Source organism: Barbus barbus (genome assembly GCF_936440315.1).
Source record: "Barbus barbus genome assembly, chromosome: 14".
In the NCBI taxonomy this organism is placed as follows: Eukaryota; Metazoa; Chordata; class Actinopteri; order Cypriniformes; family Cyprinidae; genus Barbus; species Barbus barbus.
Genome location: NC_136742.1, coordinates 24,228,339 through 24,255,883, shown reverse-complemented (window position 1 = coordinate 24,255,883; position 27,545 = coordinate 24,228,339). Strand labels below are relative to the sequence as shown.

The window sequence follows — 27,545 nt, the reverse complement described above, 5'->3', positions numbered from 1 at the left end:
AATGAAATCCTGGGTTATCTTGTTTCACGCTTCCCACTGTTCATTATATATCCAGGGTTAACGATTAATTCTGCATATTCATAAATTCTAATTCTAATTTAATTTATCTACATTCTAAACCCTGGGTTATTGTTCTTCTTTGCATATTTGCCGTGTCATTGTCACTGATTGGACAAACACAGCACGCGATATGTTTATAACAAGGCTATATCGCTGTGCATTCTTAGACTGCTGACTGTAGCCTATTATATCAAGTTTTCCTGAAAGGCCTTTTTGGACCATAAAGGTAAGAAAGCGGTCTCTTCATCACTCCAACTGATGCGTTTTCCGTAACCATTTAATGGCCTATTTTTCCCTTCAAGTGTTGATATAACACGCAGTTTTTCCATAACTGTGCAAAGCACGCGAGTATGAGGCCCGCGATCAGCCTTGACATTCTAAAACCTCATTATTTTAAACTTTATGTGTTTGGCACCACAACCCGGAGTTAACATCGCAAAAGCGGCTTTAACCCAGCCCTAGCGCAGGGTTTCATAACAATTAAGGTTATAAGGGATACAGCTGGGCATGCACACATCAATATAGCATTTTTTTTTTTTTGTCACACTGTACAACAATAATTACAGTTTTTGCATTTTTGTAAGGGGCAGGTTTGGGGTTGGCATAGGTGTAGATGTTAATAAAACACAAACTAGGTAGAAAAAAATATTTATTGTTAGTTTCCTGCTGTATATCCATTCTAGCCACAACCTTTCATAACCTTTCATGGGTAAAAGGCGGTGCTTTCTCGCTTCTTAATTACAGGTGTGAAACGTTCTTCTCTTTCGAAAATTAACCATGGTTAATTTTCGTAAGGCTTCTACCAGGGGTTAAAAGTGGAGCTTAGAAGAATGATAACCTGGGGTTAAGTGCAGTGTGAAAAGCCCATATGTTTCTGGCTTTATAATCAATTATGCTGTCTACAATAGATGGACAAATGGACGAGAATTATCATGACTGAGTTGTTTTTGCAACGTTCTCACACTGAACATTCCAATTAATCATTCAGAATCACGTACACCAGAGAGCCACATAAAACCTTGTATTATTCAAGTTTATCAAGTAATACAAGAACAAACGTGTATAATGAATTCTATGAAGAAATACTGCCTTTTGTAAATGCAGTAGGAAAAAGCAGTGAACTGTGAAAAGGCCTGCTGAGGTGATGGACTTGTGGCTTGTGTGGCTGGCCTGGTCTGCTTTCTATAAGTCTCTTTCGATTTTCTGTTAACTTAAGAAAGTTCATAGCCTAGCGTATAGCCAATAAATATGCAGTGGCAACCATCATTCAACCACATTTGAAAAGAGAGTATAAGACACTGAACCGCAAGTCTTAATGCAGTTCACAGACGGCACGTAGAGCAATATATCTGTCTTTTGGATACATTTATGGTCATGTGGGGAAAGTCATGCTAATCCCTTTCCCCCTTATCAATCTCTAGTCAGATCTGCAACAAGATCCTCGGTAATTAGGTTGAGTTGCCCTTACGTACGTATACCAGCATGACATTGTAGCAGCCTATACATAGTTTATCAGTGTCTCATTAAAATGTTGTTTTGTTTACAACAGCGTAATGCTATGGACCAAACACTGGTGCAGGCACTGATGTTTGGACTTGTTTGCAGACATCAAAGTCTGCCCAATCAATCTAATGAAGAGAGCGAACGCACACATCTGCCCGCTCGCCTGCCTCCTGCTTACCTTTGTCCTGGTTCTGCCAATTAGATGTCCCTTCTCAGAAATCTCCCACTCTAATCCCGCAGATAATGAGGAAATATTATTCATTCATTACAATTGCCTCCAGATTCAAATTTGGTTTCATAACTGTCCTATGGTTAATCAAAAAACGTCAGCACAGATTATCTGCTTTTTGGACGGCGGTTAGCAGGACCGCAGGAGCTTCAGCGGTCACATTGTGCTCACTGAGAGCTCAGGTATTCAGTGTTGTGCACTAACAATTCCATTTCAGCAAATAGGACACATTTAAATTTCATTATAAGTAGTGAAATTCATGTGAGAAGCATATCTGTTTTCAGCACTGATAATAATACATTTTTTTGAACACAAATCAGCAGCATGACTTTTGAAGGATCGTGTGACTCTGAAGACTGAAGTAATGGCTGCTAAAAATCTGGATTTGTCATCATAAAATATATATATATATATATTAAAATAGAAACAGTTTTTTTTTTATTGTAATCACAATATTACTGTTTTTATTGGATTTTTGATCAATAAGTGTCTTATTCAATTCAAAATCATGTTTATGATTTGACAGGATGCCATTTCTTCAAATATGCATTTTTCATAACCTTGCAGGTCTGTGTCCTGTATCTTTCCTCTTTCTCATGGCCCATTTGCTTGAGAATGAATGATGCATGTGGTGAGGTTTATAATTGTCCCTGTGGACTTCGAGATTTGAGTGTTGTTTACTGTGCCGGCGGCTTTCATCATCATCTTGACAAGCAATAAATGATACAGTGTGTATATAAAACGCTCACCGAAAGCAGTGGGGTTTCCATAGTCACATCACACATTTTATTTCATTATCGTTTATGGTCTGAGGTCACAGTCTGTCCAAATATACAGATCACACACACACACACCTGCAGAGATATTTAAAGCACGAGGTGTGTATCCATAATGGAGAGGTGTGAAAAAACAGATGGCCAATGAGAGGTGTGTAAACACTGTACTTTCACTGGTTTGGAGATAGAGAAAGTGTGCAGAAAGCGTAAACATCCACCATGACAGCATAAGAGCTGGACAAACAGAATTATGAGTAATAATAACACGCAGATGCTTTTGAATGTTACGACTGAATAAGAATAACTCGCCTCCTCACGCTGACGTATTTCCATTACCTGTTCGCAACAGGTCACTCACCAGACTCTTGTTTAGAAATAAAGCACACAACCTTTTTTATTTGTATTTATTTTAGACCATGAATCAGTCATTCAGGCTGTTAGAGTGTTAACTGAAAGTGCAAATAAATTATTCAACTATTAAATGAAAGCAATAGTTCACCCGAAAATGAAAATTTGCTGCAAATGTACTCACCCTCAGGCCATCTAAGATGTAGATGAGTTTGTTTCTTCATCAGAACAGATTTGGAGAAATTTGGCCTTACATCACTTGCTCTCCAATGGATCCACTGCAGTGAATGGGTGCCGTCAGAATGAGAGTCCAAACAGCTGATAAAAGCATCACAATAATCCACAAGCAATGTAAATTATCCACAAGCTGTGTGTTTGTAATAAACAAATCCATCATTTAGATGTTTTTAACTTCAAACCGTCACTTCCAACTAACATACAAGTCTTCTATCCATAATATTGCTTTATCAAGTCATTTAGTCTGAATTAAGAGAGACATATGCACAAATCAAGCACCATTTACAAGTGAAAACAGTCTTAAAGAGTTCTCAGCAAACATGTTGGTGGATTTTGATGTAAGAGGACAACAGGTGATGGACTTTTTTCACTGGAGGTAGCGATATTATAGATTATGGATTGGATTATATTTGGAACTCTCATTCTGACGGCACCCATTCACTGCAGAGGATCCACTGGTAAGCAAATTATGTAATACTGTATTTCTCCGAATCTGTTCCAATGAAGAAACAAAGTCATCTACATCTTGGTTGGCCTGAGGGTGAGTACATTTTCAGCAAATTTTCATTTTTGGGTGAACTATTCCTTTAAATTATGGGTTATCTGTGGAGGAGGATATCATTTGGGGATCTTAGAATTGCTTGTGTGGTTCTGTTATTGTCTTGTTTTATATCATGGATACACTGTTTTCATTTAATTAATTTAGTGTTCAGCCAAGAGTGTTATTTTTATTCATTGGTGTAGACTTTTAGACTATATCAGCAGTCATGCTTCAATACGACTGTGTTGTCTTCTATTAAGAGACTTTATTTAGATGATACGTTTTTATATATAACTGAATAATATAACTGTCAAAAATAGGCCAGTGGATGTTAAAACAAACGTTTTGATTGTGAGAATGATGTCCTTCCTGTTCTGTGGGAAAACAAGGGGACAGAATCCATGTGTGCCAAGCATACTGTGGAAAACCTGTGCTCTGCCAGGCATCAATGTTTGACCGCTTTCTGTCAGTTGTTGACTTCAAACACAGCGCTTTAGTCTCACGGGATGGAGGAGTCCGCAATCACTGTGCTTTTATCTCATGAAAACATGTTAATCGCCTTTTTGCAGGGGCCTCTGTGCGGTCTCCAGGGTCCTGGAAAATGAGATAGACGTTTTGGGGGATGAGGAAGCACACGCTGAAAGTCATATTGACCATGAAAACGAAAGTAATTAAAAGGCACCAGTGTACTCTACTGCTACAGTTAGGGGTCTAACTAAATGCTAATGCATATGGCATAATACCAAGTGGCATGTTATAAGAAATTAGTCAAATGTTATATTAATAAATGTTATTAAATATTTAATTTTATTTATATACACTGTTAAAAGTGTATATTTATATAACTGTTTAAAAGTTTAAACTAAGCTATTTAAGCTATTTATAAGATTAAAAATAAAAACAATAGTATTGTAAAATATTATTACTATTAAAATAACTGTTTTCTGTTTAAATATACTATTTTATATAGAATTTATTCTTGTAATGGCAAAGCTGAATTTTTAGCTGCTATTAAAAAAAATTTTCAGTGTCATATGATCCTCCAGAAGGCATCAAATATGCTGATATTCCGAAACATTTCTTATTATCAATGTTGAAAACATTTGCTATTTTTTATTTTATTTTATGTTATTAATATTTTGGTCACAGTGATTTTTTTGTCTGATGAATAGAAAGATATATCAGTATATGAACGAATATCAGTCATTTAAAATCTTTTGTAACCTTATAAGTGTTTTACTGTCTATTTTAAGCAATGTAATGCATCCTATAAAAACGAAACAAAACAAAAAAAATCTGACCCAATTTTTTTTCTTTACCGTAGTGCTTTATATGACAGCCATGACTTTATTTTTTCATTTTATTATTAAAATTATGTTTTAAACATCACCAATAGTAATAAAATAAGCTTGCCCAAATTTGATCAGAAGATAATGTAATATCATTCTTAACCAGCAGAGGTCTTGAGACAGCTCCTCAAACCAGCTCCTCTTTTTACAGTATGACCGCCTTCGAAAATTATCTTTGACACAGATTTCCAAACTGATATATTTCAATATTTCAAAAGATAAAATCTTTTCTGAAATCTGAATCTGAAAAAACTAAATGATAAAGATGAATTTAATGACACTGTTAATGTTCTTTCAACAGATATTAATTTAAGATTTATGATTCATTAGATGATTAGATTCATTATGATTCATTAGGTAACATCTTGTCATTGAACAAATGAACGAATCATAGCGGCATTCTCTTTATAGTCAGCAGACCCAACAAAGGAGTATTTTAAATGGTATGGACTCTGAGACTTTAGGTGTGTCCACTTGCCAGGCACAGACAACCTGACCTTTGTCAAGTGTAACATATTCTTATGTAATTTCCTGGCAGTGCTATCAGAGCAGAAAGAAAGCTCTGGGATTCCTGAGAATGACATGTTGCTGAGTATGAGGTTAATCACAGGGATGTGAAAGCCGCACAATAGTCACAGATTACCGGGGGGAAAACTGGGAGTGGAAGAGGGAGAGGCAGATCCCTCTGTGTAAGCTCTGGCAGGATGACTGCTGTTGAAGCAATATTACACCATCTCCACTGAAGAAACAGACACAGATACTTCTCTCAGATTATTGAAGTGTGAAGAGAAGTGGGACTCTGTGTCTTTTTTGCTGCTGTCTGCTTGTTTTGACATAATAATTATGAAGAATATGGCTTTGGATTACCTATTCATTAATAAAACTTTCTGATCTGCTTTATTTCAGAAAGGCACAGCAGGTATAAAGCATCTAAAAAAAATAAAAATAATAATATAGTTATATACTACTTAAATCATTACTTTTTATGCCATTACTCCAGTCTTCAGTGTCAAATGATCGTTCAGAAATCATTCTAATATGCTGATTTTCTTACTATTATCAATGTTGAAAACAGAAAGTTCAATGCAATACATTAAATACAAATAAATGATCAAAACTAAAATAAATATAAATTATAAAAATAAATTGTGGATCAATTTAATGCATCATGTATTGTATCGTTAAATACAGTATATATAACAACTTCATAAAGTCTAATCTACTTTCATCCAAAACTGGAAAATAAAACATGACAAGGTAATTCACAAACATCTCAGAATGAGTTAGTCATGCTCTTGCTAATACCAGCACTTCTGATTAAATACAAACTCACACACACACACATGCACACATTCACAAACGAAGAGCTTTGCCACAACAGCACGTACAGATATAAAGACCCTCCCTTCATTCCCTTGCTTGTAAACAATGAAGTGTAAAGCTACTACATCTGTATTAATGTAACATTTATCAGATATATAAATGAAGTATATAAATGAAGATGCGGAGGAGGAGGTAAAGGATAAAGAATATGCTTCAGTTATAACAGTCATGGGAGTTATGATTTGCTTCTAGGAATGTCTAGTGGTGATCACTTCTGGGAAATAAAAGTGCGTTGTGATTCATGACATTCAAACATTTATAATAGCATGGAGCAGTGTTTTTATCTGGTCCAGCGATAATTAACTGAGAACTGCTCTGTGCTGCTGGGAACACCCTTGGTGTCCTTGAGAAAATGACTTTGAATACACACAGACACCTGCACAGGCACTTGCGATCAGTAAACGCCAACCAGTGCAACAAGATGACTTGATAAATGTTGATGAAACATACCCTTTGGGTCAAGTGCAGACATTTCCATTTCCTCTTTATTTCCTGTGGGAAAGCGCCATTGACTGTGCTGTCTAAGCTCGTCCGGCAATGCTGATTTATGTCTGTGCGCTGTCAATTATGCTTGAGTGACTCAGGCGCCAGTGCTTCTTTGGGGATGCCCTTGCTGAGGATTACAGAGGAGCTCCCTATTGCCAATGTGATGGGAACTCCAGGTCACAGCTGATGTGATCACAAGCTCCTTAAAGGAAACCTAAGCCACTCTAACCTAGCCAGTAATACATTTTACACAATACAGAACAGATGCACCACTCCCGGCAAGACAAACATGCACATTTCATATCACGAACAGGACTTTCCCTTGATTTCTATTGATTTTGTAGTGAGCTAATGATCATTTCTATCTCCTACCCCTGAACTAAAGCCTCAAACAAGCTTTCGTTCATTTTGGTTTCCTTCAAGGTTTTACCGTCCTTACGAGAACATTCAGTCGCCACAACGTACGTAAAACCTAGGGCCTCATTTATAAAGTGTGCATATGCTCAGATTTGATCTTAGAGAGTGTGTACGCATAAATCCATGCCAACGCTCATATTTGTAAAAACTGGCTTTGATGTGGAAAAGTGCTTAGCGTACACACTATTTGTTGTCAGAGTATACTTGTCATTGAGTTGCGCGCAAGTTCAAGATCATTTGCGATTCATAGATTTCATATCTGAAAGAGAGGCGTACATTATATGCATTTTCTGTGCGTACGTTCATTCTATGAATCACACATATGCATATTTGAGGGAAGATCGTAAGATCAAATTTAGGATGGTTTCTGCGCATTTTATAAATGAGGGCCCTCATGCGCAAACAAGAATTGAACGGTATGGTTATAGAGCTAAGAAAAATGATAAATAGTTAAAAATAAAATTGTCTACTTTAACAGTCTCTCTTCATTTGGGGCCAAACAAGGTCTACATACACATGAACAATGACCATGTTTACATGTATATAATTTTACATTTCTGTTTAAGCCTTTACTCAGAAAAAGCCTGCATTTTGAGGCATTTAAGTAATATTGGAAAGTAATCAACTTATTAATTGTTGTGTGTGTGTGTACTTAATGTCCCAACAAAGATAGTAAAACCTGACATTTTTTACACTGTGGAGACCGGCCTGCAGTCCCCACGAGGGATAAAATTATAAAAAATCGTAAATGATGTTTATCTGAAAGTGTAACAATGCAAACAGGTTTTCTGTAAAGGATAGGTTTAGGGTTAGGGTTTGCTTAGGGAATAGAAAATATTATTTGGTTAGTATAAAAGTAATAGAAGTCAATGGAAAGTCCCCACAATTCACAGAAACTAAAGTGTGTGTGTGTGTGTGTGTGCACTGTCAATGATGCAGAACTAGGTGTCTCTGTATTTACTGCCTACAATTTTTCTTTCCTAAACAATATGTGTCATGCATGGAGGCAGGGAAAACAGGTCACTGCATGATTTTAGAGTAGAAAACAGAAAAATGTGATGCTGGAAGAAGTCACAGGCTATTGAGCAGTTGTTTGTGGATGATAACATCTCGATCTTGGTACAGATTATACATCTAAATTTGTCATTTAGGAATACTTCTCAGGGCATTTCAAAATGACATCTCTTTTACTCTAGTGTGATGTGCAAGTCAAGGAGACCTAATGTCACCTCGCTTTCTCGCCCTGCCCTGATGCATCAAATTGCAGGAACACAAGACATCTGTCGCGGTTTGGAGTCAGAGGAGCTAGTTCTGGAGAAATTTCACCAAGGGAGTTCCCTCCTCTATCAAGACAAGGAAGAGGCCAGGCAGGCGGGTAGTCTCGGTCAACCCCACTCCCTCCCTCCCCCCTGCAGCTCCACGGGGACGCGCGCTGGGGGATCCGTTGACGTCACAAGCACACTGACACACGCGCGCGCGCAGATTCTCTCTCTCCTTCTCCCTCTCTCGTTTTACTATTCTGGGAAACGACGCTAGGAATAACCCCGTCTGCCCCCCCAGCCGTAGCGGACTAACTCACTTTTATCTCTTCCTGAAGCAAAGACGCACTACATTGTACTCCAACACCTGGCGTCTGCAGCGTTGTCGTTGAGTTGAACTGATATTTTGTGTCAGTCAGAGCTGGAAGCGACAGTGGCGTTAGACACTCTTTTGGAATGTTATGGGCGGATTTGAAAACGTTCTACCGGTAAGTCCTAGTATTGTACACCTTGTTCTTAGAATGTCAGCGAGTGACATTCTTCTGAAAGCGCGATTAAGCGAGAACGAGTTGCGGATGGGTCTCCTCTGCTTATTGGGACATGTGGGGAATACCCCGTTTGCCTGGTTGGAGATAGTGAATATTGCGTAATATCCTAAGGAATTTGCATGGCCGGTGCGAAAAGAGACATGAATCGCTATCTTGAGAGCGAATGTCATTAATGTTGAAGGGTCTGTGCTGTTTGTGTTGTTGTAGACTGTTCGTTTTGTTCAGCATGGGTAATGTTGTGATCTGTATTTTCATGTACACACCGCCTGTGCGCGTGTATGTGTGTGAGCAGGAGAGAAGGTGGGTGGGACTTTGGCTCGTTCCGGGAATGTTCCATGACGCGCTCTCAGTCAGTGAAGGGCCCCTTTAGGTAGACTCTCGACAAGCGAGTGTTGCTCAAGTCGGATGGCACCTGCTTTAAATCACCATGCTGTGATAGGATGGAACAATTATTTATTTATTTTTTAATGTGGCAACATATATTGCATTCAAAAATGCATACAAAATAATGTTAATGTATTAATATCAAATTTTTTCACAACTTTCCAAATTGACAGCTCTAATACTGTATTTCAGCTATTTTTTTAATGCAAAACATACATATGCATACACTCATATTGCAAGCAGCAGTTACATGTTATAGCTTAGTTGGAGGCTATACTATTATTATAGATAAATATTTAAAGTATACCGACATTTTAGGTCATATATAGCTTTGTTGAGGACATTTCTAGAATATACAATGATTTTCTTTTTAGGGAGCAGCATTTTGCTTTAATGCTTTATATTGATGTAATTTTGTGAACCACAATCTTTTTAGCATTTACCTTTATGCAGACACTCATCCAAAGCGACTTAAATTGCATTCAAGGTACACATTTTAAAAAACAAAAATTCAGTTCTTGTTTTCAATGGAAATCACACCCATGACCTTGGCGTTGCTGGCACCATGCTCTACTGTTTGAGCTATAGGAAAGCATTTTTGTGAAAAATGTTTACTGTTCTGTTCTTCCATGATTAATATAAGATACTATATATTGTATGTCCGGTATGAATAGGCAGTAGGGTTATGTAACAAGCAAGCACACCAGCAGAGACAGGGCCAAGGGTGTAACTAAGTATTTACAACCCATCAGGCAAATTAGTTTATTTGACTATGCCAAATACATGAGCCAGTGCCCTTTGCACTGGCTTGATATATATGTCCAGTGCAATGCATAAACACACCCATCATATCTCTTCCTGACACTGACATATGATACATAAACATAATTTTGTTTTCCATCACCTGGGTTCTATCCATCAAGAAACAACAGACAGAGTTGGAGGTTTGACAAATATCCTTACGCATTTTTTCCACAACATAATCAATCACATTGATTCCGCGTTGAGCTTTGACACATCTAGGCTTTCTGGCAATTTATTTGTAATTGTTTCTGATGGAAAGTCGCTTTTAAAGGTAAACTGACCCACCTTATGTTCTCACTTTAAACACACACATTTATGATTCACCTCACCTTTGTAATGCCAACATAAACAAAGGGGTTCCTGGAATTAGGGAAGCATATTCAAAGGCTTCAAATTCTTAAGTGCCACTTTGATGGGAATTTCAACAAGCTTTCTTTGTGATAGCCTGTTCCCTGGTGCAAGCCGAATCATTAAATGCAGAGAACACTCAGCACAAATTTAGGAAGGCAAAGGTCACTCTTTATGCTACTAGCACTTAGTCAAACCACACTGTCATTGGCTACAGAAGGCACTGACTCCAAGTCTTTTAGAGGTAAAGTAAGTAAAAAAGTCGTGACGTATTGTCAAGTATGGTGACCCATACTCGAAATTGGTGCTCTGCGTTTAACCCATCCAAGTGCACACACACAGCAGTGAGTAGTGAAACACACACACACACACACCGTGAACACACACCCGGAGCAGTGGGCAGCCATGCTGCAGCGCCCGGGGAGCAGTTGGGGGTTCGGTGCCTTGCTCAAGGGCACCTCAGTCGTGGTATTGAGGGTGGAGAGAGCGCTGTACATTCACTCCCCCCACCTACAATCCCTGCCGGCCGGGGACTCGAACCCGCAACCTTTCGATTACGAGTCTGACTCTCTAACCATTAGGCCACGACTTCCCCCGCATGCCATTTTAACTGGATGAAGGTCTCCGGTACATCTTTTCTTTCAAAATTGTAAATAAAGATTATTGGCGTACATTTGACAAGAAAATACTAGCCTATTCCGGTCTTTCTACTTAAAAATTTCATGTTCAGTTGTCAGTTACTTTGTAATTATTTGTGAAGTTTACTAGCGACTTCTGAGTGATAATTGTTTCTACAACTAATTTTGTAAAAAACTGCGAACTGAAATTGCATTTACATTTATGCATTTAGCATATGCTTTCATCCAAAGCAGCTTTTGCATTCAAGATATACATTTAATCGCTTGAATCCATGACCTTGGGTTGGTTGCTAGCAGCATGCTTTGCTGTTTGGTACAGGAAAACTGTCATGCACTAGTTGTGGTTAAATGCTAAATTGTGCAGTGGGCGACTGTTGTTTTTGTGTGCATGATGAGGGGAAGGATTTATTCTCATGGTGCTGGTATGGAAGGAAACAGTTGAGGCGTATCACCGCTTAAACGGTGTGACAGAATGGATGCCAGCATCTGGGTTGTGCTTTTCCACCTGTTGCTTCAGGTTACATAATTGGATTTCTGCTCGAGAATACAAGGTTAAGGAGGAAAATACGATCTGGAGTAGCCACATACTTGGGGCCGATTCCATGCTGAAGACAATCAGAGATGAGCGATTGTGGAGGTGCTTCTTTTACGTGGTTTTAATGTTCTCGTAACATTTTATACAGTAATACTTACTATTTCATGACAGTAATAAAACTAGCTCTCTCACTCACAACACTCAGTGTTAAACTGAAACCGGTATAGATGCTGGGAGGAATCTTCATGTGTGTGTTGTAATCCTGAGGCTGTCTTGAAAGTGTCCAGATGAGCCGGCGTCTGTGTTGACACCCCGCCAGAGTGCGAATGCTGCGCGTGACGTCCTCGCTCACTTCAGCTGCACAACAGGAAATACTCACGGCCTCCCCTCCATCCTGCTTTGAAAAAGAGGTAGTCTCTTGATCACACTCGCTCTCTTGCCCTTCTTTTCTTTCGTTTTCTGCAGCAGCAGGGCAAGGCGAGACCTATTTTAATGCCTGCAGCCATCGCCGTGGCTGATGCCTCCTTCGGACCATCCGGCCAATCAGAGAGCAGCTGCTTACGCCGAAGAAACATGATCGTTTTTTCACTCTTGTGCTCCTTTTTCTGAGCAAGTGAAGGTAGCAGGAGTGGGAGCAACCAAAAGAAAGAGTGTGCGGGAGGGAGGGAGGAGGGAGAGAGAGAGAGAGAGTGAGAGAGAAGGCTGCAGACAGCGGTAGAGAAATAGCTTCTCGCAGAGAACGTGAGTGAATGGTGATTGTACGGGCTTGCGCGACTGCCACAGCAGAGAGGAAGGAGGTTCGGAGCCCCTGAGGATCTGAAGGATGCCATGTCAGGTGAGCAACTGACCCCGGCAGGGAGAGATAGTGGTGGAGCAGTGAAAATAATGAGAATGAAAGTAAAGAAATGTAGATTGTGCTGTGGCTTGTGGTTTCTGCTTTGCTGCTTGTTTTTAAGTCCTATATGGAGTCAGGCTGAAGTGACAGCTGGTTAGCGGGCATTGACAGGGGATCTGACCGATGCTGGACACATTTGCACAAGTTCAGTAGCTTACGGGAACAAGTTTATTAACCCACTGACATACCTTTTCTGATAGTGTGTAGTGATTAAATACAAAGACCTTGTCCAATTATAGATAACTTGTGCACTAGATGACTTGGCATATTGAACACTGCTGTACATATTTTGTTGGTGCGTTTGTGCTTTAATAAAACCAGTGTTGCATGCACTAATCTTTTCTCTTTCTGAACAGGGTGTGTGAGGAGGGTGTGTACCTGGATTAGATTCCCGGGACCGTCAGGACAAGAAAACCAAACTCTGGGTACAGTATGTGTTTGAGATACGTTGTGCCAAAATTAGTACAGGTGTTTATGCTATGCATGCTGCTGCATCAATCAGAAGTTCGTAAAGCGGTGACGTCATCGGTTCCTGTGTGTTTGGTAAAGCATCTCCAGAAACGTTTGCACAAGGGTGTGTTATTCGAAACCTATCAAGCTTTTTTTGAACTGCAGTTTCTGAGCTTTGTTAATAGGGCTGAATAATTAATGAGCAGGTAATTGAGTTGGGCTAATTATTCATTATAAGAATGATGAATATCATCGCTGATTTGGGAAGTATTTCTTGCCTCTCATTATTTTCAGTCGCTTTTGATGAACTTGCAGTCAACTTTGTTCAGGGTTGAGTTCGAGATAACAAAGAGAGCGAATATGTGGGACTGGAATCGAAAAGAGGAACTGAAAATATTAAAAGTAGAACAAACTTTCTAATCTATTTTAGAATACAGTCATCTTCAGTGCATGCATTGTTTTAGTAGAGGTTTTTGAGGTAGGCCTGATGTACTGTATATGTTCTGTTGTGTGCCACGCTGTAGGCCAGACCTCTTCTGTTTTTCTTTCTTTCAGGCTACCTCAACCATATGCACACGATACAAAGAGCTGTTTGTGACCGTACATAGTTTGCACTGTAAAAATAGACGTATAAAGCGTTGATAACCATCTGGCACCGCACAAGCCTGCCAGTGGATTAACATAATTGAGGGACCAACTACCTTGAGCAAATTGTAGAAGAGTGTGTAAAAGTAAATTGAAAGTGTGTTGGTTGATTCAGGGTGTGGTGCCGTCACGTCTGTTATGGTGTGTGTTTGTTGATGTGGAGCTCGGTGGTTAGCACTGGGCCGTAGGTAGAGTGTGAACTGTTGTGTCTGTCTGGACTAGCGTATTGTGGGTGGCAAATGTTGATCCATGCCTGAAGCAGTCTGGTGATGTAACCACAGTTTGCTCAGGGTGATAAAACAGGCAAGTGTTTAGTCTGTAAAGTTCAGGTAATGTTGAGCAACAGATTTTAATATTTTGGTTTTCGATGTGGAAGGTTTGTCGTGCCGATGTGTATCACATTGGGTCAAATGGCATTTGATTGCTCTTGACTCCAATTGGCTAGGAGTGTTGTGATGCTCTTTGCTGATTTGAGGTGACAGTAAAGTGCCTTCTGGTTATCATACGCTGTGCTAATTGGAAAAAACATGTGGCCCCTGGAAGAAAGGCAGCTGTACGACAGTCAGGCGGTCGTTGCCCTCTTCTGAGTGGTATGCATTTGCCCATGTTTACCTCAGGGGGCATGATAGGGCTGCAACGATTAGTCGACATTATCGATAACGTTGAAAATAAAAAAAATATTCGACAAATATTTTTGTTGTCGAGTAGTCGTTTGATCTCATATGACCTAATGTAAGAGCCTGCAATACTGTGGTTTGACCAGTGTGGCGCTGTAGCGCAAGACTGTAGTTCAGCCGTCCTGGATGCAATTCAAGAGAAGATGACACACACAGCGCTTCAGAGAAAATGCATCCGAACCTGAGCGGCGTTTGGATGAATATGTAAATATATATTGCGCGCTTTCCTCTCAGTAACGAAATAAACACAACACAGCAGTGTGAAAGCAGCAGTACAAAATACTTCTGATTACACCGATGTGGATGTTTGCATGAGCTCTGCAGTTCAGTAACGTTACTCCAGTAAAGTCCGGTCACATCATGTTTATTATATATAGTATTTTATACAATAGATAGCTTTAATTCAAGCAGCTTTACGGTATTAAACATGAAAAACCAGAGTCAGTGTCGCTTTCAGTTATAATAACAACTTGATTTTCTGTTATAAAGCAGCTCTCCAGTGTGGAGCTAGCTAATGATAAAATATTTTTTATTAGTGGGAAAAAAATTATTTAATTAAAGTGACAGGTTGGTTTACAGAGATCAAAGCTTGATCTAGCTCAGGACTGTTTGGTTATCATAACCCTATAAGGTATTTTAAGTATTTTATGTTGTGAATAAGTTTATCCAAAGCGTCTTATCACTTAGCTTTATTTTGTTTCTTATCTATATGACTTACAAAAGGAGAACCTGAGCAAAAGCATTCTTTATACCAGACCTGTACAGCACGCACACAAATAAAGTGTGTAACTTTTAACTTTAATGTGCTATTTATATTTGATTTGACCCTTGATGTAACAAAATGATGTACATTTTAGGTTACCTGAGAAAACATTTTTACTGTACAATACACTGCAGTTCAAAAATTTGGATCAATAAAGTTTTTTAAAGAAGTTTCTTATGCTCATCAAGGCTGTATCTATTTGATAAAAAATACTGAATATTATTTCACAAAATAATATTGTGAAATATTATTGCAATTTAAAATAAATGTTTTCTATTTGAATATACTTTAAAATGTAATTAATTCATGTGAAGCAAAGCAGTATTTTCAGTGTCACATCATCCTTTAGAAATCATTCTAATATGCTGATTTTTAATCAATGTTGGAAACAGTTGTACTGCTTTTTTTAATTTGTAATTTTTATACTGTATTTTTTGGGACCTGTGATATTTTTTAAAAATAAAAAGTTAAAAAGAACAGTGTTTAGTCAAAATAGAGATTTTGTGTTACAATATAAACTATTCAAAATTTTGGGGTCAGAATTTTTTTTTCTTTCTTTTTTAGATACTTGAAAAAAGTTTAAAGAAAGTTAAATAAGCTTTATTCAGCAATGATGTGTTAAATGGATACAATTGATAGCAAAGACTTCTATTGTTAGAAAATATTTATATTTTGAATAAATGCTGTTCTTTTAAACTTCCAAAAAAAATATGAAGCAGCACAACAGTTTCAACACTGATAATAAATCAGCATATTAGAATGATTTCTGAAGGATCATGGGACACTGAAGACTGGAGTAATGATGCTGAAAATACAGCTTTGATCACAGGAATAAATGCTATTTTAAAGTATAGGTATTAAAATAGGAAACCAATATTAGAAATTGCAATAATATTTCACTATATCACTGTTTTTTCTGTATTTTTGAAATGAGACTCAAAGTCAAAAACCGGATAAATAACTGACCTTGATTTTGAGTCTATAATATAGGCCTAACATATATTATCAAAACAAACTATTTAAACTGATAGAATAGAATAGAAACTGAAGCAAACCTTAAGCTGAGGTCTGTAAGTTAAATATTAAAAAATAAAAAAAACGTGAACACATGAATTCTTCTATAGCTGTCTAAACATCGTTATGAAGTACAGTTTATACAATACTCTTGTGTGTGACTGTATGTCTCAGAGTTTCGTTACCGTTCTTTGCCCATCCTCCGCTATTTCCAGCACTTAATAAGCCACTCTTCTTTAATACATGAGGATGTTTTATTTCACATCATTGCGTTTGCGTTGTCTCTCGTGTTGAGCGCACCGCAACCATTGAAGTATTCAGTTTCTACAGCGGCTCATTTGGTGCATATCGTTCTCTTTCTATGAAACCTGTAAACCGCATTCACCGGCTCTAACTCTGTCGTGACATCAGCTCTATAGCGGTTTGCCCGAGCATTGCTATTCTTTCCTTTTTACTGGCGGCATTCAATCAAATGGCTTCCCAACTAATTTTTGTGTGCGCGAGGCACATTATTTCTTCTGAGCGGCCTTGGTGGGAGAAGAGTGTGGTCGCACGCGCGCTCAGCTTAGAGGGAACATTGCGTGGGAGCCCTGTATTTTAAAATAGCCCGTCGGGTAGGGCAGTGATACATTTTGGTAGCCCGACTGGAAAACACAATAGCCCTGGGACGTCGGGCTAGCGATTTTACGAGCCCTGAGGTGTTTGTCCCTGTAGTCAGTGCATGACACTTTTCACCCTATTGAGGGGCTGTTAGGTCAGGCATCTTCCATCCAAGGCAAAAAGGTCAGATCTGCCAATGCTGTGACCACAGTTCTCTGGATTGAGACGTGCTTCCTGCCTTACAGCTCTTTAATGTTTAAAGTCTACAATTAGCCTGAAAAATAAAACCCAACTCGCAGCGCATGCTGTTTGAAATCTCTCGGAATGGTCATCAGGTACACATTCTGCCCCAAATATAGAGAAAGCAACAACTGAGTGAAATTGTGCAAGGAGAGTGAGGGATTGAACTATTTGACTCCTTTTCATCTTTTTTTCTGTACAAGTCAGGGCTAAAACATCCACAAGCTCTTCTTGCTTGAAATGTTGGCAATTAGCTGTGTAAAGCTAAAGTGCATGCAACGTGTCTTTTAAGACATATTCTGGTTTCAGCTTAATCAACAGCATTTGTGGAATAATGCTGATTTTATTTAAAAAAAATAAATAAATCAAGGTTACAGAGGATACAAATGAGGCCAAATGTTTGGAGGATTTAAAAGCAGAATTCTATAGCGTTTAATTTAAAAAAACATTCTAGAATTCTATATTATTTTAGCTGTAAAGTTCTCATCATTTTTACATGGCAATTTGGATTTGACTTCACACTGAAGAAAATTAGTATGTGATTATAATTTTTTAGAACATTAAAATCACATTGATGTGCATATTGTTTATGTCTTTTGATTAAACTTTTGAAACAGTGAGGATTTTCAGGTTTATTGACTGGCCCTATTCACTTTCAAATAAGGCTGCTAGATTTGCAGAAAAATAGTTTTAATAATAAGAATAAGAATTTTTATTTGAGTGAAATTACAATAGTAATATTTTTCTTACTTTGTTTTTATTCAAACTTTTTTAATAAATATTTTGTAAATAATAATAATGATTTTAATTTGACAGTGAAATTACAATAGTAATATCTCCTACTTTGTTTTTACTTAATCTTTGTTTTAATATATATATATATATATATATATATATATATATACAAACTCCATCTCTTAGACATACAACATAATTTACCCAGATGCACTGCCTGTTTACAGTTCCTTTATGCCATCTGATATCACTTAATTCCTTCCTTGATACATTTAGTCGTCCATTAGCCCTTAAGTGGAGGAGGCGGTCTAGTATAAGCGATCGACTTCGTAAAACACACGGCGCAGCAAAAACACTATGCATGATGATTATACAAATCTTTCCCTGTCAGCAGTTGCGCGTATCATGCTAATGGAGGATCTCGCTCATCAGAAGAGCGCAACCTCCCTGATATACAACGCTGAGATGGCTGCTTATGATCTGAACTGCTGCAGGGGTTCCAGGTCACGTCGACGGCTCGAGGTTGAGGGAAACGAGAGCTATTGGTCAGCCCAGAGCTTTTATATGAACCCCGCCGAAGAACACAATGCACAAAAGCCCCTAAAGCAGTAACACATACTCTGTTACTATGGGAACCTATCAGAACTGTGCTTTGTCCTTGACGGAATCAGATGGATAGAGAAGCTGTGTTAGTGGAGCTTAGAAGAGAGAGAAACAGACAGAGCAAAAAGAATAAAAGCAGGAAGCAGCATGTGTGAGGATGAATGGAGATACAGTACGTCTGCCTTCGAGTGAATTTCAACACAACGGGAGACTCTTGACCCTCAACCCTTGCTCTGATTGATCTGTCTGTATCGATTCAGTACATTAAGAATTTATTACGCCACTAGACATGTCACTAGATTACACAAGCTCTTTGCTGACTAATTAGGTAACAGCAAAAAAGACAACAGTGCATTGGGTCGGAGAAACAAAGGTTCCTCGCACACATACACACATACACACATAAAGAATGAAGCACATGGCGCACAGGGACCAAAACTAGTCTCATCTTTCCCAAGCAGAACAATAGTATGTGCAGGTGTTTCATCTGATCAGAAATAGAGCACCCACCCACCCACCCACACACACACACACACACACACACACACACACACACACACACATACAGTTATACAAAGACACACGGAAACTCGTACGTATGCACCAACGAGCACACACATACATTCTCATTCACCTAAACCATTTACGAGCAACTACGCATGCAACGCACCTTTCTCTAACAAACAATGCTACATTAGATACACTGTCTGTGGGTCGGAAAATAAGTTAACGGAGTTGTTACCCAAAAATGAAAACTCTGTCATCATTTACTCACACTCTTATAGTTCCAAACCTTGATGGCTTTCTTTTCTTCCATGGAACATAAAAGGAGATATTTTGACTAATGTCTGTGAAATTGAAATGAATGGGAACTTGAGCTTTCAAGCTTTAAAAAAACACACAAAAGTACCATCGAAGTATAAAAATATTGTAAATATCATCCATGCATGTTGAGACTTGGATATCATTCACTGATTTTTCTTCCAATTCTATTGGAGCAAATGAGAACACAAAAATTGTATTGCATTTACCACTATAGAAGTTTACTCTACTGTGATGACTTCTGCAAAGGGTCTATTGAGTCAGTGAATTAAACTTAAAGAACCAGATCAGTCTGATTTATGAACCAATCTTGGTTTTGTTAACTGGATCCACAAATTCATTGAATAGATTCGATTCAAAAGAATCGCTCGTGGAAGAATCGGGCATCACTTCTCTCATAAACTGTCACAAACATGCAGAGTTTGGGAAAATGTGAAAAGGGTCCACTGAGTCAGTAAATTAAACTTAAAAAAACAATTAGTCTGATTCATGAACCAATCTGATTTGTTAACTGGATCCACCAATTCATTGAAAAGACTTGATTCAAAAGAATCGTTTGTGCATGAATCTGGCATAACTTCTCTCATAAACTCTCACGAACATGCAGAGTTTGGGAAAATGTGAAAAGGTCCACTAAGCCAGTAAATTAAACTTAAAAAACAGATCGGTCTGATTAATGAACAAATCTGGTTTTGTTAACTGGATCCACCAATTCATTGAAAAGATTTGATTCAAAATAATCGTCTGTGCATGAATCGGGCATTGTTTCTCCCATATACTCTCATAAACATGCAGAGTTTGGGCGTAGGTGAATGTTCTGTAGAATAACCACATCCGATCGTTCTTTACACTAATTGCTATACATGTAATGTAGTGCATTAGTCGTATGGACCATATTGGACCCCATTCACTTTATATTGAAAGAATATTCTTTAAAAAAATTCAGATTTATTAAAACACTTTTGTGTTCCACTGAAAAAAGAAAGTTATAGAGTATGACCTTAGGGTGAGTAAATGATGACAGATTTTCTTTTTCTTTTTTTTGGATGAATTCCCTCTTTAAATAACTGTATTGTGGGGCCTGCCAGGCTGTACAGTAGATACTCAGCAGCTCATAGCCCCTCAGCTGTTCAATTCTTCCTCATGCCACTTCCAGATAACAGAGCATTTGAATTTGAATAGTCCAGGATTGGACAACAAGCGTGCACGCTGTTGTTTCCTGCAGCCAGACAGAGGCGAGGCGAGCGGTGAGTGTCCGTAGGCAAAGCACATGGAAAGCAGCGAGAGAGCGAGCAGGAACTGTCCTGCCTTGGTCTCCCACACATCGCGCCGCACAGGGCGTGCAGGCAGAGAGCTGAAATACGCCCTTATTTTGTTTCCTTCTCTTTGTCAATGCAAATCGCACACCGTCCAAAAGCTGCACCGCTGCAACGGAGCACGCTTCCTGTTTGACAAGGTGCATGCGTGAGCTTCTGCAGAGTTGGAGAGATGCGTGCTGGAGTTGAAGCCCGGCCTGTGGTTTTCATGCCCACTCACTCAGGTGCCACATGCAAGCGTGTATGCGGGTGCTCCAGCTGTCTCGATAAGGTCAGACGGTGACGGCTGTTTGTGGCATGGAATTGCATCACAGCAAGGGACCCATTACTTCTGCGGATAGACCCTGGTTCTAGTGATGCGTATCTCCCTATCTGGCAGACTCCTGTGCACTGCTATCTCTCTCTCCGGATGTCAAAGGCAGACAAAGCAGCACTTATGTGACACCTCTTTAACTTAATCCTCTATTTTAATCATGGTTTATCTATATCTTAATCTATTAACCCAGCATCTGCAGATGACCGGCAGAATGCGTAGCTAATTTGCTTGAAAATCCACATCATTAGATTACTAACCTCATTACATTACTAATACCCAGTATGCAGATTAATAGATGGATGTAAAATAGCACCAGATGGCTTTGAAATCAGAGACTGTCGTCACTTTAAATTTAAGATAATTGTTTTATTTGTTCACACAATCTGTTTTAAGTCGCTTACTTACTTTGGTTCCTTTAATGCACGCAGTTTTCCAAATAAAACGATCTTAGGCTGCTCTAGTTTTTGTCCTTTGTCTCATATCTTTGTTGTTGATCACATATTCCTGAACGGAGGAAGATGTTTATATCATATTACTGGCTAATACATGAATCGACTGTAATTGCTCATCATAATGACTTTTTGGCAGTGGTTTGTCAGAAAGCTGGAGAAAATAGGAAACCCTGATTGGGGGTTATTCAAGGAGAGCTGTGTTTTTGCTCTCTGTAGAACAGGTGGTGGGCAGAGCTCGGTAGGATTGGTTGGCAGAGGCTGTTCGTTGAGTTGGTGAGGTGGCAGCTGCGTTGAGCACTGAGCAAAACGTAGCGCTTTCCTCCCTCCCCGCCTCACTTTCAGCACACCCACTTGCCACCCGCATGCCGAAAAGAGCTGCTCTCGCCCCACTCTCGCTGTGATAGGATGAGGGTGTAGCGAGGGGGCGGTTGGGGGGGGGGGGGGTTGTTGCAATCAGTGCAACCGAGAGATGAGGAAAGATTTCAGTGGAGATCAGTGTGAGTGCTAATTTTGTCAGTGAAATGTTCGTTAACATTTTTTTTTTATTTTGTAGATCAGAAGTGGTGAAAATGCCAAATTTAAATGAATACCTATTGTTTACAAAAATATGTATGTGAACAAAATACACTAAAATGCTAGATATTAACAATGTGTTAACAATATTTCATTTGTTAAAAATAATATATAAAATGTTTGAATATTTTGTTTAATTTAGTTTTTCTTATAAACTAAAATTGTATTTTTCTATCTTTTAATTAGATGCAGTGTTTAATATTATTTATATACTGTAATAGTATTTATTAATAGTTTTTAGTTCATTTCAGTTTTTTAAACATCTCTAATTTATTTAATATTTTAGTTTTAGTAATTTTAGTACTTCGACTTCAAAGTGTTTCATCTATATTCAGTCATATGTAATATTATTTCAACTTTATTGCAATTAACAAAATTATTTTTAATAATTTTACTTTTAGTTACCAATAACAACAGATGCCTTTTCAGTCAGAGTAAAACTGAATATAGGAAATAAGATATGGGAAATATCCATTAAATTTAAAGACTGAAGCTTTGACTAAAAAACTAAAAAAAAAAAACATTTTATTTTTACTTTATTTTAGTAATTTATATATTTTTACTGTTTGTAGTATTAGCACACTATCTAGTCATTGGTTTGCTCATTTTGTGAGTGTTCGCATCCAAGATTTACTTCCTCTCTTGATCATATGTTTGATTTTTGTTCACTGCTACAACAGGAATCTCACTTTTCTCCCCTCTTTGAAGGTGACCTACTTATAGGCATGGAGTATTTTCCTTATTATGTGTATGAAGCAGGTAATCCCTACTGTATGTCATCTGTCATCCAACACTCTTGCGTATGGAGGATTTGGCCGCTGATAAGGGGTATAGAGGGGGTAGGCCACCCCCTGCCCGCACAATGAGTGCCCTGCTGGGAATGGAGCACCTCTGACACTGGCCTGTTGGCTCATCTTCCCAGGTCATTAATCCAACATTCTGTCATTAGTGGTTCCACGCTGTTCCTCAGCAGCTGTCCTTCACACTTGATAGCAGTACATTGAAGTGCTTATTAAACAGAGCACAGGCTGGACAGTGTGCTTCTGTTGACACAAATGAGCGGCGGATGACACTCGGTCTCCCTGCAATCAGGAAGGGTGCTTGCGATTAATTAGCGTGGGTCTCTCCATCTAAAGATGCAGCCAAGAGGTGCCCTAAGATGTTTGTACTCTGGCCGGGAGACTAACAACACCACACATGGGGATCAGGAAGTGGTTACTTAATTCTGTGTCAAACAGAATTAGGTTTGTGTGAGATTAACAGCTTCTGAAATCCTCAGGAACATCAAAGTGGCATCAGACAATAACCATACACACTTGACCAATTAGCAGAGGATAGGACAATTTGACAATTTCCTTTGACAATTGACCCTTCACTAAGGGTCAGTTAGCTAAACAATTACCTCCTTGGTAATTGTTGTTCTCTCAGTTAAGCGTCATAGAATATCCCGTAGGAATGAACTGGAGATTTCCAAGAATAGTAAAGGTAACAGTTTGAATCAAGGGTGATATTGCAACACATTTTTTTTTCATCTGTCTTTAAAGTAATAGTTTTACTCAATAATTTGATTAAAGAGACTCCGATCAGAATTCCAAAAGGCTGCTTGAAGGCAAGTCTTATTTGAAAGCGATGTCAAGTAATTCTTTTTAGCGAATCAATGAATGAGTCTTATGAATCAGGTCTTTTTTTTTAATCAAAAGCATACATTGGGACCAGTGAACAAATTATTCTAATGAGTCATTTCATTTTAATGAATAGTAGTTCATATGGTGGTGTGTAGTTAAATATACATTGTGCATTTTAGAAAATGAAGAAGAAATCGGAGCTGGAATATTTAAATTCTTTATGATTTCTGTCCCTATTTATTCTACCCTATTTACTGGAGTCACAATATGTGCCACCAAGCTTTCTAGACATCTGTAAAAAACACATTGTTTGGCCACTACAAGACATCTGCAATCTCCCAGTGGATTGAATTACAGTAATCAAGTTTTATGAGGTGAGAGATGGAAAAAAACTTGAACAATTCTGGATGCACAGAGTTGAAAGTTGGATGCACAGTACACATGTGGTTCTGATCTTTTGGCATTTGTGATGCAGGACAAGATTTGAATCTGCATTTGCTTTAATAATCCCTCTGTTGCCCTCCTTGTAGCTTTGGACTGATCCATCCATTCATGCAGGATTGCCAACATTTCATATACACAGGAGTGTTCATTTCTGTTCCTAATGAGACATTTTGTCATGTCACAGACAGAATGGCTCTTATAATTTATTGTTCTTCTTTGCTAAATAAGAAAACTCTGCTTTGGACTACCCAATAGACTGCCTGGAATGTTTTTATTAAAACTGCCATCTTCACATAGTCTAGTGATGAATGTCCTGCTAAATCTTTCCCTTGCTCCAATTTACTGCAGGGATTAATAGAAGCCAAAGTTTAATTACGGCATGTGAGCGGAGACACATATTAAGGCTCTTTGTTCTCCCTGTACATGAAAGGTGATTACAGGTGTAGTACAGCTCTATGTATCACTGCCTTGGAAATACACCTCAGCGAGTCACCTTTACTAATACTCAAAAGTGGTTTTGCATCAAAATGCCTATTTTGGGTCTATAAGATGGCTGATTAGGTTTTAAAGGCCAGTAATTTAATGTACTGTTTGTGTTAAAGTCAGATTTTTTTCTACTCATATAGAGATGGCAAATTGTCAAGTCAAATCTTGAGGTATAACCTTATTAATTCATATCTGTGCTGTTATTTCACAGCCATTGGATTGGAATACAGGTTGTTGTTGTTTTTTTATACCTTTTGAGGTTCGTTTAAGGTTCTGACTAAGGAAACTCTTACTATATATCACACCGCTGAGGCAGGGAGTTACAAACGTTATGAATCAAAGCTAGCAAAGTGCTGACAGAACCCGCAGCGTATTACTCACCTGACGTCTCTGTCACAGAATTTCTTTTTCCACCTTAACAGTCCCTTTAGACAAGTTGGAAAGAGATCTTGGAAACAACAGTATCATGAGATTGTGTTTGTCTAATATGCCTCACAAATTAGCAAATTAACATTCGATTTTCTGCGTTTTCGCATCCGTAGCAAGCATTTTGATAGGAAAGGATGACGAATATGAAAAGAAAAAACGAAAAAAGCATACGAAATTTTCGCACTCCGTGTGCAAGGACCTTAACACTTGTCAATGGCAAAAAGATTGAGATGTCTAGTCAAATCAACAGCTTTACTGTTTACAAAATGAAAAAAGCATGATTTGCAGCTCGATACTTACACAGTGAGAGAGTGAGAGGTAAAATGTAAGAATCTCAGTAAGAAACATTCGACAGTTGTTTAATTCTAGAAATGTTAAACAACCGAGAGTAATATCCAGTGATGCAAAGCTACTTGTTTATGTCAAAGTTTGCTGTTTTGAATTGGAAATATAGGCTGTCATTTACATGATTCATATAATTCATAATGTGTTGAGACAAGAAACATTAGCAGAGCTGTTTTTGGCATTTTAGGCTCATGATTAAAAGTGAATGTGTGCATATTTTAAAATAAAATTATTATTTGCATTTATAGTTTGCAAATAAATTCTAGTTATTTCTATTTAATTCCTTTAAATAAAAAGAACCCCCCAAAATAGGTTTGGCTCCCCTATGGTCAAGACATGGTTACTCTAAATCACTTTATGTTTTGACAAATTAAACAAAATGAAGACCAAAACTTTTATAGTGCTGGCCAGCATGTTTCTGAGGCATTCCGATGCACTGGCTACTGATGCACATGCTTTTGAGTCTTTGCGTTTGATTTGTGTTAAGCTTCTCTTCATCACAGGAGGACGGAGGAAGGGAGGGAGGGACCACCACTCCTCCTTTGAGTCCGAATCCCTTGATCAGCAGCCTGCGCCTCCAAATGCCGTGTCATAGGTTCTGACGAGTACAACTGCTCGCTGTATCTGCGGCGCGCGTCGCTTCAAAGACCCGAGCTGTCTGTCTCAGCGCATTGATCCCAGTCTCTCTGAAAAAAAGAAATAAAAACACTGACAGTATTAGCAAAAGAGATGAGCCCTCGACTTGACGTGTGTTGAAACATGCCCTGCTTTGAGAGCCCACTGAGCAAGCTGGGAGTCTTTTGAATAAGACGAGGGAGGGAGGTAACTGCGCTTCATTGCATGCTTTTTTAAATGCTTTTGGTTGTGAACAACTGTTTATTCTTGCGGTGGAAGAAACGGTGGCATTTTGTTTTGCTCAAGCGCTATGATCAACCAGCTTGCCTGGGCCACCGTGTGACAGGAAGCGTTGCTAACAGAGACGTTATTACACTGACAGCCAAAAAAAACACCAGAGATGTGAAGTGTGTGATGAGATAAAATAGACCTGTGCTATTAGTATTTTGCCATTATTTGAGTGTGTTTACTTTGTTTCGTCCATCTGGTTGTCTTCACAGCTGACCCTGTTAGCATGGTTTGTTTCAAGAGAGACAGCTTTATGCCAGCCTTGTCTTCCATAGCCAGACTTTTGACTGGGACCTCATTGCAGTTTATTCTGGCCAAGAACTGCCCACTTAAACAGGAAGAGACAATCTGACCAAACTGGTTTCAACATTGATAATAGGAAATGTTTATTTAATCAATCTAACATGCTGATTTGGTGCTCAAGAAACATTTATTTTCTTCTCATATTTTGTTATCAATGTTAAAACCAGTTTTTCTGCTTAGTATTGTTGTGGAGACCATGATACACTACTATTGAGGGCAGAAAGAATAAAAACAAACTGAAATGAATACTTTTATTCAGAAAGGATGCATTAAATTGATCCGAACTGACAGTAAATACATGAATAATATTACAAAATATTTCTGTTTCAAATTAATAATTCTAAATGTATAAATGTATCACTGTTTTCTCAAAATATTTAGAATTATTGCTAAAATAATTATTGCTGACAACTGAGCACCAAAACATCAGCATATTAGAATGAAGGATCATGTAACACTAAAGACTAAAGTAATAAATCAGTGATAAAACAGTGGTAATAATAGTTTTATTGTATTTTTGATTAAATAAATTAACAAAAACTTTTTAGCAGTAGTATATATATATATATATATATATATATATATATATATATATATATAACATATTTAATATATGAATATATTTATAGATAATATATGAAGAGTTAATTTGCAAAAACAGATAACTCTGTTTTTAATCATTTTCAGAAATCATGTTTTTTCATTGTGCATTCCAGTTAATCTCAATCAAACTACAGTTGGGTTATTTTGATTAGGTAAAAAAAAAAAACTAAAAATAGCTAACTAACACAATCATTTTTTTTTTTTACATGATTTTTGAAAATAAAAAAAAACAGAGTTATCCGTTTTTGCAAATAAACTCTTCATATATTATTTTATACATTATAAATAATTTATTAGGCTATATAATTTATTTTAATATGTATTCATGTCTTCAGTTCAGAGACTTTGACATTTTAAATTAGTCGTATGGTAGAGATGAGACACTCATAGTCAAAACCCAAAACACGATGGTAAAAATCAGTTTTTGATCACTTTCCAAGCTTCAGAATTTTTATTTTTAT

At 38.0% G+C, this 27,545-nt stretch overlaps 1 protein-coding gene across 1 annotated transcript in view; it reads left to right on the top strand.

Annotated features, from left to right (window-relative positions):
• Nucleotides 1-12,241: 12,241 nt before the first annotated feature.
• LOC306880002 (transcription factor HIVEP2-like) overlaps nucleotides 12,242-27,545 on the top strand; it is a 78,340-nt gene continuing 63,036 nt past the window's right edge. The window contains exons 1-2 of the mRNA XM_079433260.1: nucleotides 12,242-12,680; nucleotides 13,097-13,165. The gene's annotated coding sequence lies outside the window, so the exon portion shown is untranslated. The remainder of the gene's footprint in view (nucleotides 12,681-13,096; nucleotides 13,166-27,545) is intronic.